An 8,792-nucleotide genomic window follows, 5' to 3' on the forward strand; every position below is an offset into this window, starting at 1 on the left:
AATCTTGGGAGTATGCCGAACTGGATGCACTACAGCTGGAGTTTTCCTGGCAGCCAGGTCTTGTTGATGCGAGCTATCTACATGATGGTATCTTTTTTGAGTTGTTTAAACTGCTCGGTGTCCTTGAGCTTAGCATCATACCATCGGCCCAAGCTCTTCACCGGCATTTCTGAAACATTTGGGACAGGTGTTCCATCAATATGAAATCTTTGATTCTATGACGTGACCTTTGACAATGGAGATGCTTCTGCACTTGCTGGGCATGATCTTCATCCTCGCCCATGTGATGTTTTGATGAAGCTTTTCCAGAAGTCTCTTGGTGCAGGGGATAGTTGTCGTCAGTATTGTTATATCGTCCATATAGGTGGTAACCATTGACCAAACTGTAGCCGTTTTCCCCCGGCAACATGTTTTGAGGCTCAGATAATGAGCTCCATTGCCATAGTGAAGGCCAATGGGGAGATGGTGCACTCCACCATGATGCCTACTTCCAGTAGTTGCCAAGCTGTGGTGAAGTCTGATGTTGTGAGACAAACTTGCATATCCTGGAAGTAGTGTTTTACCAGATTTGTTATTGTTGCAGGCACCTGAAAGAATTCAAAAGCAGTCCACAGTAGGGAATGAGGAACTGATCCATTGGTGTTGGCCAGGTCGAGGGACAAGACATGCAGATCCTTTCCTTCTTTCTTAGCCATCTGGATTTGATGCCATATGATGCTGGTATGTTCAAGGCATCCCGAGAAGCCTGCTATGCCAGCCTTTTGGATTGACGTATCAATGAAATGGTTTTGTTTCAGATACTTCGTAAGTCTTTGTGCCAACATGCTGAAAAAGATCTTGCCTTCTATATTCAGGTGGTTTATTTGGCGAAACTGTTTGATGGTGGACGAATTCTTTTCTTTTGGGATCAGAACTGCCCCCGCTCTTCTCCAGGCTTTGGGGATCACTTACTTTTCCTACGCAACTCTCATGTTTCTCCAGAAAAATTTCAGAACATCCGGGGCATTCTTGTAGACACAATATGGAACAGCGTTAGGGCCTGGCGCTGATGCCGATCTTGCCTCCTTCACCTCGCTCAGCCTGGCTGATGTTAAGCTGATGTTGTGAGGTGAGATTGGTGGAAATGTCAGCTGGGAAAAGTATCAGTTCATCTTTTAGCTCAGCAGTGTGGATGGTTCTGAGATGTCTTTCAATCTCTTCTTTTGATACTTTCAAGGATCTGCTTTTCTCTTTCGTGAAAATGCCTTTCACATATTTAAAGGGATCTTTGTGGAAGCTTGTTCTTGCTTTTTCCTTCTTTTTGCATCGTTTCCTTAAATTCTCCGCTCTTGTGCAGTTTCGAGAGCCTCTGTTTTAGGTCCTCTTGAAGGAGGTTGATGCCCTCCCTTTCTTCTGCTGTTGCTTTTTTCCATGACTTCCTCAGGCCTCTTCTTTCTTTAACAAGTTGTTGGATTTCCTGGAGATGATGGGATTTGGGGGGGGAGGAGGCATAACTTTCCTGCTGACTCGTTTCCTTCACTCCAAATTTCTCCTTTCTGTAGCTGTAAATCAGGTTGCCCATCTTCTCCAACTCCTTTTCTGCTGATCCCTTGATGCCACTTAAGATCAGGCTCACATCTGCACTTCTTGCTGTTAGACTTTGGCCATTTCACCAACGGCCTACGTCCTTGCATGCTCTCCACTTCACGATGTGCCTGGCTGTGCCTTGGACTACTGTTTGTGCCTGAAACTTCTTTCACATCCCGTAGGATGCTGATACTCTGCGGACTGTGGGTTTCTTCCTGCTACTGAGTTTCATCTTACTGATTTGACCTTCCTTTTAACAGAATCTGGTCAATACGGGGCCCTGGGTTGGAGGTTTTCAAGCATTTCTTCCGTCCTTGATGAATTTTAAGACCATGAGTTGATGTTAAATTAGTCCAGCCACACCTACAGGTGTGAAGAACGTGTCCAGTTGCTGGTTTCTCAAGAGTATTGCCACTTTGATTCATTGTCGTGTCCATGCCAAGGTTCGTTACCGGGAGGTCAGTCAGAGAGTCTTCTTGCACCCCTGCTCTCGCAGACTCTGGGGGTATACTTCTCTTTAAACTTTCCATAGCCAAGTGAGGGTGGCTCTTGTGCCCTGACAAGGTGACGGAGCCTGCTGTTATGGGTAGCTAGCCCATAATAGCCCCGTTGGGGTCTATTTCCTCCTGTCAGCTGTCACATGGTCTTTTCCCTTGTTGTCAGCTGCACTTTCACAGCCGTCACTGGTTTTCTCCCAGATCAGTAGAGCTAATAGGACTTGATGTTTCAATCCCTATGATAAGTCGGCACTCTCGATATTGGTAGTGGGCTTGAAGTGGTGACAAGGAGGGTAGATACCTCATCGGGGTCATCAGGTGGGCACCCTCCTTCTTTGACGTTTTGTTGATAAGCCCACGATGTCTCCAGAGGGCTCAACGCTGCTACCTGGTGTCCCAGATACACCCCCCTCAGTTCCATACCCTCCTCTCTTCATCTTGCAGCCCAGTTGTTGTCTTTCCTTTTAATCCAAATCCAATTACTGCTTTCTTCTGCTGCATTTGACAAGGACTTGATTGCTTGTTAGAGTGATTAACCCCTCATCCCCATCTTCTTCAATAGCTAAAGTATGTGGCTTTTAACTGTCACATTAACTCATTTGTCCTTCCCCTACTAGATATTTTTGCTTATTTATATCCATTCCTTCCTCACTTTCTCCGTCCCCATTCTGACAAAGGGTCTCAGATCTGAAATGCTAACTCATATTGCCTGTCCTGCTGAGTGAATATACATGGAAAGTCTGTACCAGGTGGGGGTGAGACCACACTTTGAGGACTGCAAGTCTCAATCTCCGTATTTTAGGGAAGTTTAGACTTGTATAAGAACTTTCAATTCTCATGCTTCTAAGATAAGAAATGGGAATGCTTTCTAATTGCAGGTGTTAAGTTTTATATGTCATTGCTAAAATAATGCAGCAACAAGAATTGGACTTGGGCCGATAAAGGGGATAGTAACATTTAAGCCATACAAGTGTGAGTCAGTGATCTTCTCCAATAATAGTCTAACCAACCCTTTTCATCCACATAGTCCCTCACTCCTCTCCATCCACACTCCTCCATTATTGCATTCAATGCCATGATACTACAAAACCCCACCATTAACATCCTTATGTGTCATTATTAACCATACTTCACTACCTTATCTACACAAATATTGAGCAGAGACTGGGCAATGCCTTCCAAACCTTCAGGGCAAGAGTGTAAGTGGAAATTCTAGGCTTATTGTATTCAGCTTTGAAGGTCTATCCATTTACGTCAAAGTAACCAGTTACACTCACCACCTTGGACCTTAATTCCCTCCAACTGAAAAGTACATTGCAGCCTGCGGGACTCATTACTAAATTCTCTCCAAATTCAGACAACTTGATTTTTCTGTTTGTTTCTGGACTAACTGTTGGTACTGTCACAGTGTGCTCTCAAAAGGCAAGGTTGGACCCAGGTGTGGAGGGATAGCAGGCTTTCTCTGTTAAGATGGTCACTGGCACCTACTCAACTCAGGAGCTGCTGACAGCAGGCTCGCAACTCGAACCAGGAGCAGAGGAACCCAGGATTCCCAGGAAGCGACAGAAACAAGAGGTTAGACATCAGAGGACCAACTGAGCAACATGACAAGACAATTCATTCTCACCAACACAAAGACCCCAATGAGGCACTGACTAGGAAACCTCCTTAAATAATCAAAGACTGTGGGAAACACATGCCAACTTCACAAGGTTAAACCAAAAACACAAGGACTTAACAAATCTAGTTATTAAGATAAAGATTTGTAAATCCGAGAAATTCAATGCTCTATAAGCCACAGGGATCATGACAGGTACATATCATTCATGTTCCCCTTCATCCAGATTTTTTAAAATTTGTATATTCTGGCCTATTAGCTCATGCCTGAAGATCAGAAAAATCATCATGACTTCATATTATTAGCAATACACTACACAGGGAGAAGGAAGAAAGGCTAAATTAATATTACAGATGGATAACTAGCCAGAAATGATTGGTTAGAAGGGGAGGAAATTAAAGCGCAAGGCAACTAGAAGCTCAGGGATAACCTACGGATTGAATGGAGATGCTCTACAAAATATTCATTCACTCTCTGCTTTCTCCAATGTGGAGAACAAGGGTTGGGCCCCTTGCAGTTGTATGGGTTGGTGAAAAAGGGAGTAACTGGTGGGGATGGGAGGGTAGACCAGGGTTTTACAAACAGAATGGCTCCTTTAGAATGTGGGGAAAGGAGGGTGTGTTTGTTGGTGACATCTTATTGAAGTGGCAGAAATATTATTTCAGGACTGTCATGTTCCTGTGAGGATTAATGATAAGGATGGGAAGATTCTGGAAGCTTTGTTGAAAAGAGATATTAGTTGAGTCAAAAAGAAAAAGAAAGTGTATATAAGGTTTAGGAAGCGCGGGGAACATAAAACCAGCAGAAAATGACTTAAACAAGGGATTCATTGGGCAGGTTGGATTAAGGAAAATCCCAAGGCATTAGAGCATTAGTTCAAATTCAAGTTATTGTCTTTAAACTGTACACTTTCATATTGCCAAATGAAATAACATTCCTCCAGACCAAGGTGCACAACACAGTACATATAACTCACACACAACACAAAGTAATACTACCATAAATAATAAGGTGCATTTACAACACAAGTTGAAAAGTGAACAGAGTAATGCTTCTAGCACTTAATATGTGATGAGACCTGCCTGGTGGCAGTGAGTTCAGTAGTCTCACGGCCTGGGGGAGAAGTTGTTTCTCACCCTAGTAGTTTTTGTCCTAATGCTTTGGTACCTCCTGCCTAATGGCAGAGGGTCAAAGAGATTGCTGGACAGATGGGAGGATCAATGATAATGCCAAGGGCCCTGCATATGCAGTGCTCCTGATAAATATCTCTAATGGATGGAAGAGAGACCCCAATTATCCTCTCAGCAGTCTTCACAATCCTTTGTATGGACTTGCAATTCCCTTACCAGACAGTGATATAGCTGGTCAGGACACTCAATGATCCTCCTGTAAAAATTGGTTAGAATGGTTGGGGCGGGAGCCATGCTTCCCTCCATCTCCTCAGGATGTGGAAATGCTGTTGTGCTCTTTTAACCAAAGTGGTGGTGTTGAGGGACCAGGTGAGATTGTCTGCTATGTGGACATACAGAAACTTGCTGCTCTTAACTCTCCACAGAGGAGTTATCTATATGCAGTGAGGAATGCTCAATCTGTACTTTACTAAAGTCAATAATCATCTTTTTGGTTTTGTCCATGACGTTGTGCTCGCACTATTCTATCTCCTATTTGTACCCTGTTTAATCATTGTTGTTGATGAGACCAAACACTTGTCATCAGCAACCTTGCTCATTCAGTTTGAACTGGATCCAGCAGTGCACTCATGCACCGGCAGCAGGCTGGGCACACAGCCTATGGGTGGGGTGGGCCAACGGTGCTCAGCGTGATGGAGCTAGATATGTTGTTACCAACACGGACTGACTGGTCTTTCTGTCAGGAAGTCTAAGGTCCGGTTATGGAGAGAGCAGTTGAGACCCAAAAGAGGCAGCTTCTAAGGGGTGATGGTATTAAATGTTGAGCTGAAGTCAGTAAACATCATCTTGGCGTATGAGGCACCATTTTCCAGGTGGGACAGGACGGAGTGCAGAGGCTCTGGTATCACTAGTGGACCAATTTGAGCGATAAGCGAACTGGAAGGAGTCATTTGTAGCAGGAAGATGGGATTTAAAGCAATCCATAACCAAATGCTCAAAGCACTTCATTTTTGAGGTCAATGCCACTGGATGGTAGTCATTAAGACGGGTTGAAGATGTCTGTTAGAACCTCTGTTAACTAGGCTGTATAGTCCTTCAGCACCCAACCAAGTATGTTATCAGGTCCCTCAGCTTTACATGGATTGACCCTGCCTAGGGTCTTCCTCACATCTGCTGCAGCTTGACAGTGCCTGCTCCTCGGTGAGGGCAGGGGCTTCCTTGTCGCCACATTGTTCTGTCCATCAAATCGTGCGTAAAAGACATTCAGCCTCTCAGGAAGACAGGCATCACTATCAATCGATGTGCAGTGTGGACTTGCAGTCTGTTATGGTCTGAATGCCCTGCCACATACACTTCATATATCTGGTGTCAGAATCAAAACTAGAATAAGGTTTAATATCACTGGCATATGTTGTTTAATTTGTTAACTGAACACATGCAGTACAATGCAATCCATTATAATATAGAGAAACAATAAGTAAATCCATTACAGAAGATATATATACATATATTCAATAGTTAAATTAAAAATAGTGCAAAAACAGAAACAATATATATTAAAAAAGTGAGGTAGTGTTCATGGGTTCAATGTCCATTTAGGAATCAGATGGCAGAGGGGAAGAAGCTTCCAGAATTGCTGAGTGTGTGCCTTCAGGCTTCTGTACCTCCTTCCTGACAGTAACAATGAGAAGACAGAATGCCCTGGTTGATGGGGATCCTTAATAATGGACGCTGCCCTTTCTGAGGACGCTCTTGAAGATGGATACTACGAAGGCTAGTACCCAAGATGGAGCAGACTAACTTTACAACTTTCTGTAACTTACTTTGATCTTGTGCAGTAAACCCCCCCCCCACCATACCAGACAGTGATGCAGCCTGTCAGAATGCTCCCCTATACATCTATAGAAGTTTGAGTGTTTTAGTGACAAACCAAATCTCCTCAGACTCCTAATGAAATATAGCCGCTGTTTTGCTCCATTATAGCTGCATCAAAATGTTGGGACCAGGTTAGATCCTCATATCTTGGCACCTAGGGACTTCAAATTGCTCACTTTCTCCACTTCTGATCCCTCGATAAGGATTGGTTTGTGTTCCCTCATCTTACCCTTCCTGAAGTCCACAGTCAGGTGTCATGGAAATATTCGTATCTTCTCTATGAATAATCCCATTTTTGCCTTCCTGATGGCATGGGAAAGCACGGCTTTTGCTGAACTGAGAGCGCAGCCTTGTATCCCCCATCTGAAGGCAGCTGTGCGATCTCTCAGCTGTGTCCGAAACTCTGCTGTCAGACATAGCTTCTGATTTATCCTCACATAGATGTGTTTAACAACGGTATCACAAACACGATAAAATCTGCAGATGCTGGAAATCCAAAGCAACACAGAAAATGCTGGAGGAACTCAACAGGTCAGGCACATCTATGGCAGAGAGTAAAGAGTCGATGTTTCAGGCAGAGACCCTTCTGGATACTTAAAGCACTTCTTCATTGTTGAGGTTAGTGCCACTGGACATTAGTCATTAAGGCAGGTTGAAGATGTTTGTTAGAACCTCAGTTAACTGGGTCGATATAGTCCTTCAGCACCCACTGGTGAGGTCCCAGAAGACTATCGAACAGCCAATGCTGGCTTTGTTTAAAAGGACGCCAAGGACAATCCAGCAAATAATACATGGGCACATCCTACGGTGGTGATAAAAAACATACTGGCAAAGATTCCTGGTGACATTTGGAAGGGTCTTGGCCCAAAACACTGACTGCTTACTCTTTCATACCTGCTGAGTTCCTCCAGCATTTTGTGTATGCTGCTTTAATAACACTGGCGTCCTGTCAGCTACAGACCTGCATATTCATCAAGTACTAATGTGATGGTCACTAGGAGCAACAGGGGAGCTAGGATCTATACTCAGTGATAAAAGGAGGGAAGTCATGCATAGGAGAGATCCTAAATAAGTAATTTGCATTGGTAATCACCATTAAGGAGGACATGGGCAATGGTGAGATCAGAGCAGGAAATGTTAACATCCCAAGGCATATCAGTATTAAGTTTGAGCTGTTAGGTGTCCCAAAACATTAAACTGCAAGCATCAGATTACTGGGAGAGGCTGGGGCATTGACATTGTATTGTCTCCAAGCACAGGTGAGGTGCCAGAAGATAAGGGAAAGGGTAGAGAGTAGGTTGTAGCGGTATAAAATTTTGGTTAGACTACATTTACAGTTTTGTCAGCAGATTTGGTCACAACACCGTAGGAAGGATGTGGAGACTTTGGAAAGGGTAGTGAAGAGGTTTCCCAAGTTCTTGCCAGGGCTGGAGTGTATTAGCTGTAAGGAGAGGTTGGACAAATTTGGATTGTTTTCTCTGGAGCATTGAAGCTGAGATGCAACTGGTTATAAATAAAATTGAGAAATATCAATAGGATAGAGTCTGTTTCACAGGATGGAAATGGCAGATAGCAGAGGGCATTGGTTTAAGGTGAGGGGAGATTTAAATGACATGTATAAGAAAAATTACTTACAGCGGAGAATGGTAGGTACCTGGAATACACTGTTGGGGTGATGGTAGAAACAAATCCACCATCAACTCCATAAGTTCCACATCCTATCTTAGCCAGCTCCAGCTAGTTCCAGGATGTTCGAAGACTAATAAAAAGTTCCTTGTTAATTCATCTGGCAACTCCTGGTTTTCACTTTCTGTAGAATCAACAGTAGTGACAATACCAAGCAAGGAAGAATTCCTGGATGATTTTCTGTATCAATAGGTAAGGAACCAAAGAGAGCAGTCCATCCTAGACTGGGTATTGTGTAATAAGAAAAGATAAATTAGCAGTCATGTTGTATAATGCCCCTTGAGGAGAAGCAATCACAGTATGATAGCCTACTAAGACAGAAAGTGACATAATTAAGACTAAGGTCTTGAATCTAAATAAAGGAAACTATAATTGGGCAACAGTTTGCTAAGATAGATTTTGCAATGTTACTTATGGGGC

This window comes from Mobula hypostoma, chromosome 1, assembly GCF_963921235.1.
Source record: "Mobula hypostoma chromosome 1, sMobHyp1.1, whole genome shotgun sequence".
NCBI lineage: Eukaryota > Metazoa > Chordata > Chondrichthyes > Myliobatiformes > Myliobatidae > Mobula > Mobula hypostoma.